Source organism: Rousettus aegyptiacus, unplaced genomic scaffold (assembly GCF_014176215.1).
Source record: "Rousettus aegyptiacus isolate mRouAeg1 unplaced genomic scaffold, mRouAeg1.p scaffold_m13_p_3, whole genome shotgun sequence".
Classification (NCBI taxonomy): domain Eukaryota; kingdom Metazoa; phylum Chordata; class Mammalia; order Chiroptera; family Pteropodidae; genus Rousettus; species Rousettus aegyptiacus.
Genome location: NW_023416306.1, coordinates 160498650 through 160512200, shown reverse-complemented (window position 1 = coordinate 160512200; position 13551 = coordinate 160498650). Strand labels below are relative to the sequence as shown.

General features: G+C 34.8%; 1 pseudogene; it reads right to left on the bottom strand.

Annotated features, from left to right (window-relative positions):
* Positions 1–12565: 12565 nt before the first annotated feature.
* Positions 12566–12681, bottom strand: LOC118600680 (annotated as a pseudogene).
* Positions 12682–13551: the final 870 nt, after the last annotated feature.

Sequence of the window (13551 nt, the reverse complement as noted above, 5' to 3'; positions counted from 1 at the left end):
CAACTGGGTGGATTATAAACAACAAATACAAGCATGTCTCCCAGTTCTAGAGGCTGAGCAGTCCAAGGTCAAGGTGCCAGCAGATTTGGCATGTGCCGAGGGCCTACTTCTTGGTTCATAGATGATTGTCTTTTTGTTGTAACCTCACATGTTAGAAGGGGTGAGAGAGTCCTCTGGGGTCTCTTTTATAAAAAAAAAAAAAAGGCTCTGCCCTCATGACCTAATCACCTCTCATAGATCCCACTTCCAAATACCGTTACATTAGGGGATAGGACTAAACATATGAATTTTGAGGGGGCACAAGAAGTCTATGGCAGTGGGAATTTAAGAATATACGGTGAAGATTGCTTCATGATACAGGGCATCATGGGCCCAGGTGATCATCCCAAACTGTTCTAGATAAAAAGAACACTGGGTTTAGAGTTGGGAAACCTACACACCGGTCACACATTTTCATGTCTTATTAACTTCCGGAAGCTCTTCTCTATAGTTTCTTCAACAGTACAATTTGGATATTTTATATTTTCCTTTTTACTACATAGATTATTTGTGAGTCAGAATTGAGATAAATGCAAAATACATATTTTATAATTATATATTATTGTAATAAGTATTTATTCTAAAGTATGCTTTAATTTTTAAGCAATATCATTAGTCTCAGAGGCAGAAAAGGACAGAATGAGCTTAGGTGGGGCCTTCCATATGCACACCACAGGTCTCAAGGGGAATAAAATCAGAAAATCAGGCTTAATTTGTAAACATGTATTACTTTAACTTGAAAATGCATGCTCCATTAAGGATGAACAAAGACAATATATTGGTAAGCAAGAGGAGCACACATTCTTTGTTAAACCTTTTTGCTTAGAAAAAAAATATATAGATTTATAGGAATTTGCAAAGAAATGCACATGGAGTCCCAAGCACGCTTCATCCAGCCCCCCGGTGTTAATGATGTGCATGACTATTGTGCAGTATAAAAACTAGGGAAGTGACTCTGGTATAATCCACAGTGTTTATTAAGATTTCATCAGTTATACTCATAATCGTGTGTACACAATTTTATCACACATGTAGCTTTGTGCAACTACTCCACAACCAAGATATTTAACTACACATTACCACAAGGCTCCCTTGTGCTGTATGTTTTTAGTCACATCCCTCGAGATTCCCCAGTAACCACTAATCTGTTCTCCATTTTCATAATTATCTTATTTCATAAGTGTTATATAAATAGAATCGTGCAGCTTATATCTTTTATGTTATTATTATTTTATTTTTTTCTCCACATAATTTCCTTGAGGTTTATACATATTGTTGCATGTACAGAGTATTTGTCCCTTTTTATTGCTGAATATTCTTCTACGGTGTGGTTGTAGCATAGTTGGCCTATCCATTCATCCATGGAAGGAAAGGAACAATCATTTTTAATTAGAACAATTAGGAAATGATAGACTTTGGAATTATCTAATATGACCAGAATAATAAGGCAAATCATCAGTTCGATCAAAATCTCATTGAAGACTCTTTAAGCATATCAACATATATTTGTTTCTGTGTATCTATAAGAAAATATAGACCTTGAGCCCTAAAAAAAAAAATGATTTAATGAATTCATTTTTTATAATTACATATAAAAACAATAAGAATTAGAATTGATTTTATAAAGTGTATACTTCGGAGTGTTTGCTCCTGATCCATTAGCCTTTTATTATTAATGATCCTGGTGTGTGTGTGTGTGTGTGTGTGTGCGTGCATGCGCGCACGTGTGTGTGGTGTTTCCAAAGTGAACTTCTAGAGGGCAGAGGATGAGGGGAGCTCATCTTTGTATCCCCGGGGCCCACCCAGCACATCATCTGGCCCCTAGATTAGGCCCAACAACTTTTGTTGAATGAAATACAATTCCAAAAGTCAAATGCTCTTGACAGAAGCTATTTTTCATGCCCTTATTAGGTAGACAGGTGCTCTGATCCATGTTTCTACTGGAGAAGTAGAAAACTTGTAAGTTAGGTGACTTCATTAAGGCCCAGAACTTCTACCAGAACAGGCTGCATTTCCCAGTAAATTTTGCATCCTATTCCAACTTTTCCCCACTGAACTTTTTTTTTTTATTATTAGTTTCTAAACTGATAAACTAAGATAATAAATCCTTTTTTAATTTTGGACAGAAATAATAAAAACATAGTTGCTTTATATTACTTGACAGGGGAATGGGTGTTTTAAAGACTGTCAGCTTTTGAAGGAGAGAAAGAAAGAAAGAAAGAAAGAAAGAAAGAAAGAAAGAAAGAAAGAAAGAAAGAAAGAAAGAAAGAAAGGAAAGAAGGAAGGAAGGAAGGAAGGAAGGAAGGAAGGAAGGAAGGAAGGAAGGAAGGAAGGAAGGAAGGGAGGAGAAAGTAAGAAGAAGAGAGCAAGAAAGCAAGAAAGAAAGAAAGAAAGAAGTCATTGTATTTAAAGAAACAACTACAATTGCTTGCCTCACCAAGACCATTTTGGAAGTGGAATTATATTTCATTGGCATCTTAAAAATAACTAACCCTCTAGTCTAACCAGTCCTCTTAGTATATTTAGTCTTGGCCATTACAGGAGCACTAGGTATAAATAAAACTAATATATCCAAATGAAGCAAAGTTAGCATTCTAGATAAAGAGATCTCATAATTCTATATCCCAATGGCTTTGACCCAAAGCATAAAGAAGGAGTTATGCCATATTTAGCATCTTAAAAATAACTAAGGAATCCCAGCATTCTTTTGTGGGTGCTGCATATGGAAACCGAAACAAAAATGATCACTAACCTGAAAATGTAGAAGGCCTTTCCTGCAAGATTTAGTAAAAGGTTGAAATAATTTGAGAATGCCAGCCCGAGTAAGTGAGAGGCTAAAAGTTTTGCTACCTCTTTGCAACATGCTTAGTTTTATTTCATTTAATATAGGAAATGGAATCACAAGAACTAGAGCATTATAGGTCTCACAGTCTCTTGTTTCCTCACAGAGAAATATGGGCAGTGAGCAATAAGAGAACATGGATACTTTGCATGCTAGAAAGTCCTGGCTCAAGGCTGCTGCTCAAGGCTGGACCCTGTGAAACGTCAGAGTTTGCCTGCTAGAGTACTCTGAGAGGAAGAAATGGTCCCTAAAGGAAGAATGTAGCAGAATTTGGTGGCCTGCTTATTCCTTGCCTGATTTTACTGCTACCCAATACCCAATAACAAGGACTTTAAAACTTTTAAAGTTACTAGGATATTGATACTTAGGCTTTCCTTGCCATAGTCTAAGTATGTGTCTAAGCTTGCAAAATATGCAAAAAGATTTTGGAAGCTTTCTTTTCCTCCCTTCTGCCATCCTCTCAAGAAAGTTGTCAGCCTTCTCCAAGCTGGGCTGTTATCTTTTGATATCAACCCCCTCTTTCTAAATTAACCTTTCAAAGATTTTAAGTGTAAATGCATCACTGGAGTTCACATGAGCATATAAATTACATTTTTTTTTCCTCCAAAATAAACAACACAAATAAAATTAAAGGATAAAAGTGTTTGATTTGCTTTTACTCTGGATGCGATTTGGTCCAAAATGCATAAAACTAATTCTAGTTACCAGCCATCTGACAAATTCTCACGAGTTCTTCTCTTCTAATTCAAAATTTCCCTTCATTGGCATAAACACTGGCAACAACTCTTTGGAATAAATTTCTATGAATGGCTTGTCATGTTTTTGAATAGTGTCTGTTGAATGAGGCAACTATATGAGTATAATACACTGTACCTGAGATGAACTGGCTTAAAAAATACCACCAAAAACAGCATGGGATATAAAAAGGCAATATTATTGAGTAGGAATGAACATTGATAAGGAATATTAATACTTAAAGTCAGGAAAGCCTGAATCTAGTGGGTGTTAGTATATTAAATGGAGTAAATTTGTTCACATCTAGCAATTGATCATCTTGAAATGTATAACTTTAGATAAAAATGAAACTTTCTCTAAGGCCGGAAACCAGTTTATGTCCTATCGGTGGAGTTTAGATCTAATATCACTAATTGATTCTGAATAGTTACGCTAGATAGAGTCTATGAATAAGTGAGAATAGTTAACTTCTGTTTCTGTTAAGGATGGGTGGATTGATGTCATTCTACAGGAAATGAATACGTTATTGGGATTCTGCCACATGGCATCTTATATATTATCCTAAATTAAAAATGTGATGAATACATTGAAAGCTTAAATATCTTTTATACAATAGAGCATTTATGTCTTGCAAATATGGAAGTGAAGATCCAAAAGGAAAATGATTAGTTGTGGACAATTTCACTGTGTTCTAGTCGATCCTGCTTTCCATAAATTCTTCAGATCGCTGCCCTTCTCTACATCCTACTTCTACTGTTAATTCAAACTTTGAATATTTTCAAAAGGATTACAACAATAACTTTCTTCTTTGGGGCTTCCAAAGTACTCTTTCTAAAGTTAAATGTGTTCCCTCGCTGTACTATATCCTTCAACAGCTCTTCAGTATCCCCAGGGATATTATCTGGACTTTTTATTATTCGGGTTTTGGACCATGTCTATAACTGACGCAATGATGCTCCCTCAGAGATGTCCACATTCTTATCCTCAGAATTTGTAAATATATGTTACCTTACATGGCAAAAGGTAATTTGCTGCTATGATGACTTAAATTAAGAATCTTAAGAGGAGAACATTTTTATGAATTTTCCTGATGGGTCCAATGTAATAGCAAGGTTTCTTATAAGAGAAGCAATAAGGACAAAATCAGAAAAAGAAGATATGGTGATGAAACCAGAGTTTGGAGCACAGTATTTCAAAGATAGAGGAAAGAGCCAGGAAGCCTCTGGAAGCTGAAAGAGGCAAGGAAATGAATGATCAACTGACTCCTCCAGAAGAAATAAAGCCCTGCTAACAACTTATTTTTAGTTTTCTAACCTCCAGAACTGTAACAGAATAAATTCATGTTGTTTTATGCCATTAATTCAGGGGTAATTTGTTACAGGAGCAATAGGAAATGAATACAATACTTAAGGGCTGAAACATAGTAAGTGGTCAATAAATAATTAATATATAAATTAATGAGAAAGTAAATCAGGATTCATAAAGTTGTTTTCTTTTATGTTTCTTGGGTCAACGTTGGTGAATTGGATGGTAATCCTATGACTATGATTATAATAATATAGAGCCCTCCAACATTGGAATAATGTGCATTTCTGAACAGCTATGTGAATATTTGATATGGAAATACTAGATTATTTATTCACCACAGAGATGGATGAGGCATATAAATGCAGTATTGTGGTTAAGAATGCACCCTCTATATTTAGCCTGCTTGGATTCAAATTCTGGTTCAGTTGCTAACTGACTGCATAACCCTACACAAGATTTTAACCAAATTTGCCTTGGTTTTCTTGTCTACTTAATTTCTATTTAAGAAGGATATTATGAGAACTGAATGAAATAAAACATATAAAGAACATGGAAGTGTGCTTGGCCTATAGTAAGTGCCCAATAAATCGCAATTATTATTATTATTTTTGTTATTATTGTTATACGTTAGGGTTTGTTCAACAGGACTCTAATCACAAATATAAATATATTGAAATATTTTGTTTGTCAAAAGTGTTAAGAGCGCAATTGGACTTATAACTCCCACTGGATGTGAGTTTAATGACTTGGCAGTTGCTCACATGTAGGTCATATTCTGATATTATGTTTTTTAATAATAAAAATGATATCATTTTGGCTTTTACAATTTACCAGTTACAGGCAGTAAAACAGAAATATTTTCCCAGTAACCTATTTATAGTCTTTGTGGTTTGAATAATTCAAAGGAGAAAAAGTTGGGTAAAAAATAAGACTAACATTCATATCTAGTCTTACTATCTATGACCAAACACACTGAGTTAAAGCAAGATTTTAAATAAGAAACTGACTTTATTGGAAAATGAAACCCTTGATGGTCACAAAGATTTCAAACAAAGAATTTTCTGCAGACAGCTTTTATATATATATATATATAAATACAGTGAGACAATATTTTTATTATTGTTTTGACCTAGTGTTTATGAGTTTGGGGCTTGGCAGTTTTCATGACTATTGTTCTTTTACTGATCGAAAACCTGGAATTCATCTGCTTTACATGAATTGTTCTATTCAAAAATAGCAGTTTTGAAATGTTTGATTTTACTAGCTTAGGTCATTCATAGTGCTGCTGGTGGTGCTGTGTATAGCGACATAAAATGAACACGCGATTAACTTTTACTAAGTTACAGACATTGACAGTGAAATGCAAACCATAATATTTATTACTCAGGTTCAGCTGGTTAAAGCAGATTCCATAAAAACAGCTCAATGTTGTCCGTTCTGTCTTATATTGTTTCTTCCCTATAAAATAAATACTTTTAAAAAAATACATTGTAAGCCCAAATATATATGGATATGTTTATGCATGCATATTGACATTCTTGTAAAGAATGACTATACTCTTAACTATACTGTCAAAAAAAGAAACAGCTATGCTAAACTTTACATAATTTTTTAGAATAGAATCATTTTTTGGACTTCATCCCTGTAGGCCTTAATGACTAAGTCCAATATATGATATAAGATTGTATTTTCAATGGCTATTATATCATTAAATTCATCTGTTAATTAACAATTTACTATTCTCAATTATTTATGAACACATTAATTTACTTATCATTTATTTATTCATTCAATTAGTCATTAATCTGTTCATTGAACAATTTTTGTACATCATTTTTTCCAGGTTCACACTAAATGTTAGACATACACTGACAATGATCTACAACCCTGAACTCAAAGATTGGGATGTAACATATAGCTTCTTTTTTACTTCCGTTACCGAAACAATTGTCATTGCCATGTAAATTTTCCATTTGTTGTGCTGAGTCAATGTGAGTCCAAGAGAAGACATTTGGGAGATACTTGGATTAGATTAATTTTAGGTTTTCTGATCTTTAGGGGACCAAACTAAGAAGATAATTAGTTCTATGTGCCCTGTATTTTGTATGAACATATCTGCCAAAGAAAAAAAATACGCCAAATGCTTGAAGAAGCAAATATTGTTTCATTTATCACATTAATCAGCTTGAAATATATTTTGTTCATATTCTTCTCAGCATGAAAACACTCAATGTCTACTTATTTCTTAAAATATAAAATTAATTAAATTCAACAAGCATCTGTTAACACCTATGTGTAAAGCATTGTGTTAAGTGTTACATGCTGTAGAACACACAATTCATATTCAGGGGTTGAGGAGGAGTGGCATGAGAAAAGTAGAGAAAGGTAAATATTAAAAATAGATTTAAGCAAATGCTTATTGTTTTCAAAGGATTCGAGGCTGGGAGAATCTGGAAAAGCATCTTAGAGATATTGGTCTTTCTGGAAAATTATCGTCTTGATGATAGAGATAGAAAAGTATAGTAGATGGTATTATAATAAAAATATTCAAGCTAGTCCATGGAGAGTAGTTATACTTCTCAATCCACTGATGTCAGATTTCATTAAATGACTTGCTCTGGTTAATAAAATGTTCACTATTTCCAAGAAGAAGCTTTAAGAGCCATTGCACAGTCTCACTATCTCTCTCTTCCTTTGCCAAGAGACTGTTATGTTCTAGAGAGGAGTTGCCCCATTAGCCATGTACTGGGGACATGAAGCAAAGCCTCAGGCAAAACATAGTGAACATGAATGTGAGTGGGAAATAAACCTTTGTTGTTTTAAATTACTAAGGCTTGAGAGCTATTTGTCACTGAAGCAAAAGTGTAGTTTAAGCTGACCAATACCAGGACAGGGCATTCTCAAAGCTGCCACTAAACATACACGAGATACAGAGGCAGAAAAATAAGCAGCTGTTGAGAGTGGCTATAGAAATAATACATTTGACTTAGGGACAAAGTGAATAAGGGAAGATGTGCATGAAAATGCAGTTTGTGTCAGTACTCCAGGGGATCTTATGAACTTGGATGCTAGAATTAACAATAGTTAATACTTAACGTAATAGGCAATAGGTAAATGCTAGATGTTTTGACCAGAAAGATGACATATTAGAAATATATTTAAAGGAACATACTTTTTACAGCTGAATATAAGGGGATTACAGTGAAGAGGGATGGGAAGTAGCGGTTTGAAAATACCATTCATTCACTTGGCTATATTTATTGAGCGTATTCTCCAAGCTAGACATTGAGACAAGTGGTAGAATGAAGAACAGGTCTCTGCTTTAGTAAAGGTTATATTTTAGTAGAGAGATGATAAATGATAAATAAAATGTTTTTAGATTGCGCTAAGAAAAACACACACATACATATACACAGAATGCTATGGTAGGGAATAATAGGGAATATTCACCTAGGATTGTAGACAGTAATTTCAATGGCCCTTTAAGCGAATGAAACTAGAATGTCTGAATTAGAAGGTGATACTGGGAACTAATGGAAATTAGAAGGATGCAATGACTGTGAGAGGCACTGTGGAAATAGTCTGCAGTCAATTTGCTAATTTATTAAGTCCAAGGGGGCAAGAGAGAAAGAAGATGCCAACTTGAATGATTTGGGGGAACTGGATTACTGGAAATGTGATAGATTCTTTAGCAGTAATAACTAACTTGAACAAGAATGAATTTATCAGAAGAAGATATACTATTGGGTGCCGATTACCATAAACTTAAAACACAGATATGATGGAGAGATGGAAATGTCCAATGAACAATTAGAAATGTAGGTTTGGAACTGAGGAGAGACCCTGAAGCTAAAGGTATTGATCTGAAAGTTGAAAACTTAATTAAATATGAGCTGCTAGAAGCTTGCAGTTGAAAATTTGGTGGGTTGGGGTGGGATGGGGAGAAGAATATTTGAAAAGTTAGAGAAACAAAGGGAAAACCTGGACAATGGAAAATAGGACTTATTTCCATTAGCCAGTTATTTGGAAAGCCAGGCGGCAGAGCCCAAAGAGCATGGCTTTGTGCCATTTGGGTTCTGTCACTCACTACCTTTGTGATCTGAACAAGATATTTTACTTCTCATTCAGTTACATCATGTGTAAAATAGAGAAAATAAATTACATCGGGGGTGGGGGGGAGGAAGGGGAGGAGAGAATTAAACGGCATGACTCAGTGTCTTGTCACAAAGAAGGGACAGTGTTAGTTCCCATCTCTAGCATGATTATCCAAGACCTACCTGTGTCAAGCCGCTATACCGACAGTGATCTACTGATCTTATATTCATAAATATAATGAATCTTATTGAAATCCCTCTCATAAAACCCAGTTCAAGTTATATACTACTTCCTGTCTGTCTTAGTCTCCTGCAAATTGCTGCTTCACATATTGTCTATTTTAGTCGATAGGCTAACAATTTATCTTTTATGGCCCGATTCCTTTCCAGACTACAAGTCACCTGAGAACAGTTATTGTCTCATATATTTTGATTTCCAGTACCTCTTTACAGTGTCCCACTTGTAGTGGAAACAAAAAAAAAACCAACTGTCTGTATTGATATTTTTAAGACACTAGAAGTTCTCTCATCTGACCCAAACAGTACTTGTAATTAGAGATTTTAAAGACTGTTGTTAAGAAAATTTATACAAAATGTAACAGGTATATCTTAAAATTTATGTCAACTTTAAATGTCACATGCAGAGAGTATCTGGAAGGCAGTCCTCAGTAAATAAGCCCTAGCATGAGTGTTGTTAATCTCCCAGAGTGGTGTCTGTGAGTTTGGGCTGAGTTTGAGCATCTAGGACTGAAGTCTATGAAGTATATAATACCAACTTCCATGTCATTTGGGCTTAAAACTTCATCATGACTATTGAGTCCTCCTCACTTTTTCTGAATCCCTGCCCATATCCAATCATAACATACGTCTCTATTTTCCATTTTGGCATCCATTTCTTTAATGTAGGTACTTGTTACCTAACTCTAAGACCATCATCCTTACAAAGTGCCTGGTCTTCCATTTTTCAGTATGTCTATTTTATAATTCATTCTCCACACCGAGGCTCTTTAAATCTTTAAGTTTTTGAGTTGGTGTATCTTCCCAGCTCTTCATCACCTTTCCTGCCTTGAAAATCGGCCCTGATATACCGAAATGTTCATACTGTTTATCTTCAAACTCTGAGCCAGAGAAGGTTAGTGGTCCAAGTATGGACTCTTAATCTAAACTCAGACCACCAAAAACCCTCTTCCAGGTACTTAAAATTGGACAAAGACAACACACTCCTGAGCCACTGGTAGATATCATTTTTAATGACTGCCTCCTGGATGAGAAGTTGCATCAAAGAAGGCCTTCAGTGGAGATGACCAAACCTGTTTAGTTCCTACTCTTCCTGGGTTTAGTTTTCCAAATCTTCCTTTTTTTCCACTCTTGTGGTAGCTAGAGCCAGTTTCTGGTATTGGAAACCCAAAGAATACTAAACATTTGTTTATACTGAATAATATAAGCATAGTTTTTATTGTAGTAGTGTAATCAAAAGGGTTAAATAACTTTGTTGTGACCTTATTCCCTTCACTCTCCTTCACATATTTCCTTTAATTATTACCATGTGTGAATCTAATATGACCCCACAGAGATGTTGTTAAGAGTGTGAGTCTTGGCATCACATTGCCTAAACCCAAACCTTTGTTTTCCAACTTAATAGTTGAGTGACTTTGACAAGCTACGTCAATTTTCTGTTTATGACATCTTTAATCTTTAAAGTAGGGATAATAATGATGGTACTTATTCATAGCATCATTGTGAGGACCGAATGATTAATATTCACAAAGAACTTAGATTAATTCCTAGTACATAGTGAAGATTTAAATAATCTTACTATAACTTTTGTTGTTCCTGATTTATATTTTGTATTTTTCAACCTCTGAGTTTACTCCCATTGTTCCTTCTCTATTTCCACAAAACTTAGTAATATCTATTGATCAAATCCAGCTCAAATAACAATGCCTGCAAAGAACTCCCAGAGTCTCAGAAGCTAAGGCTCTTCCTTTCCATGGTTCACCCACAGCACATCCTCTGTTTCTGCCCCCAAACCGTCCCCACCCTCTCCTTTTTTTTTTTTTTTTTTGTTACACATACATACCCCTTATTTGTACTAATAGACTCTACACTCAGAGAGGACCACATCTATGTGCGAGCCATCTTTTGTTCTTCACACTTAGAACCATGCAGCAAATTTAGTAACCTCAAAAGAAAGAAGTACTTTGTATTTTACCCTCATTCTCACCATGTGAAAAATAAAATATATGAATAGTATTTCCTTTTGACAAAGGAAGGGAATGGTTTGCTTAAATATATCCAGTGATTTAGTAACACATCGGGGGCTGGAGATCTGGTGCTGATGTCATCCTCACGTCTATTTTTCTCTAACTCATTCCATTCTGAGCTTGGCCTTCTGGCCAGCTAACAAGAGACACTCTTAGATGGTGAGGAATAGAGAAAGCAGCACTTAGTGTGATTGGTATCCACCCTTGAGTATAAATTTGCAATTTTAAGTGTGATTTAGAACATACTCTTTGGAAGACTGTGGAGAGTCCTAGAAAGAGAAAGTGAAAATTAATTTGCTTTCTTTTTTTTCTTTCTTTCTTTTTTTTTTTTTTTTCATGGAAAAAGTTCAAATAACTATTCCTCTTTAACCCTTCCTTCTACTATGACCAAAGTTTGGACATGTGGTGAAAGGCATGGTCACAACAGTGGGAGATCAAAAGAAACTGTGCCAATTGCGGTCCATTAGTACAGTTGCTGAGCAATTCAGATGTAAAGACATTTATAGGTGAAAACTGAAAAGAGTGATCAGGGGAAAGTGTAGTCTGTGCCTACGATCCATTCAAACTGTGTAAAAACTTTCCTTTTCTGAGCACTGGAATCAGTTCACTTTAATGGGAAAAAAATCACTAAATTTAAGATCTCTTTGGCTCCTCAGCTGCCATTTTTTCTATTGAATTTTCTCAGTGGGAGTTTTGGGCAAATCGAAAGTCTGATGTAATATCCATTCTCCTTTATTGTCTTTCATTTAAATATTATTGGGGACATATTTTGAAATAAGAGGAAACAGGATATTCAAATATTGCTTTCAGAATGCAAGTATGATTAAGAAAAGTCGCAATCAAAACTAATAAACTAAAGGTTGAATAAGAATTTACCTTCTAATTAAATATAAAGACTGATGGACTATAATGTTAAAATTTGCCCTTGATTGACTTATTTCAACAGATAAATGACTTGCGTCTTCCATATTTATTAATACATTTTTATTATTGGATTGCTAGAAAATTTTTCTTTTCGGGTTCCACTAATTTTATTTAAGAATAGGACTTTAAAATATCTTTTACTGTCCTCTTTCTTTTTTATGATCCCCAATTTGTTCCCAGAACCTCTACTTGCAATAGCCTTGGGATTTTTTTATTATCTATCTATCTATTTATTTAATTATTATTGTTATTATTATTATTATCATCATTATTATTATTATTAGGCAAGGCAATCCTTGGTCGACTACACAGATTGCAAGGAACTTGTCAGGTTATAATCCCTTATTGTTTATTTTTTACACCTACAACACCTGGTCTTCCTAGGTGGTCTCCCATCCAAGTACTAACCAGGCTCGACCTGGCTTAACTTCTGAGATCAGACGTCAGGCTTGATCAGGGTGACATGGCCGTAGATGGGATTTTTTTTTTTATAATGACTAAAACATCATCATGAAAGGAAATTTCTATTTTAATAGCATATTTTATATGTTACATGTTTTTTTATGAATCCAAGAATCTTAGCTGCACCATTGTGTAAGGAATCAGAAGGCTGAAATCATTTTGTTGTGACAAAGCCATGACTTGCTCCTTAAATTATGATTGAATACGGATTTATTCCACAGATATCATTGCTGTGGCATAACAGTCTCTAACTGATCCAAGTTAGAGCTGGAGCTCCCTCAATTCTTGGCTCTTGATGACAAGAAAGAGGGGACATCTTACTAGAGCAGCTACAGAGGAGGGAAATAGGAAAAACATTAAGATTCTACCTCTGCTTATCCTATTGCCATCCTACCTCAGTTTTCTTCTCCCTGGGTTACCATCAATTACAATCACTCTTGATATAGTATCTACCATTGAGAATGAGTAGAATCTCATTTCCTCTTTCCTGTCTACTTTTCTCACAGTGCTTAATAGGAATAATAATTTGTATTCTCACTAAATAAATAATTTTGTGATTATTAGTTTTAACTATAACCTTAAAGTCTAGATATAAGAGAGATATGGGGTGAAAAGTATCACAAGGACCCTAAAACTAAGGAGAGTCGAGCAGAAACAACGTATTTAATTTACTGTATTTTATTCAGTGTATTAAATTTCATCAAAAAGATGTGTCATGACCACATTTATTTCCATTTTCTTTGGAAAATGATTTGGTGCATAATTACAGTTACAGTTTTGCATGTAGCTATGGCAAGATAAGGAGTGACATAGAGTGGCGTGGGTGAATATGGACAGAGCCAATGCTGATTTCTCAGGCCAGATGATATATTTATTGGCCAAA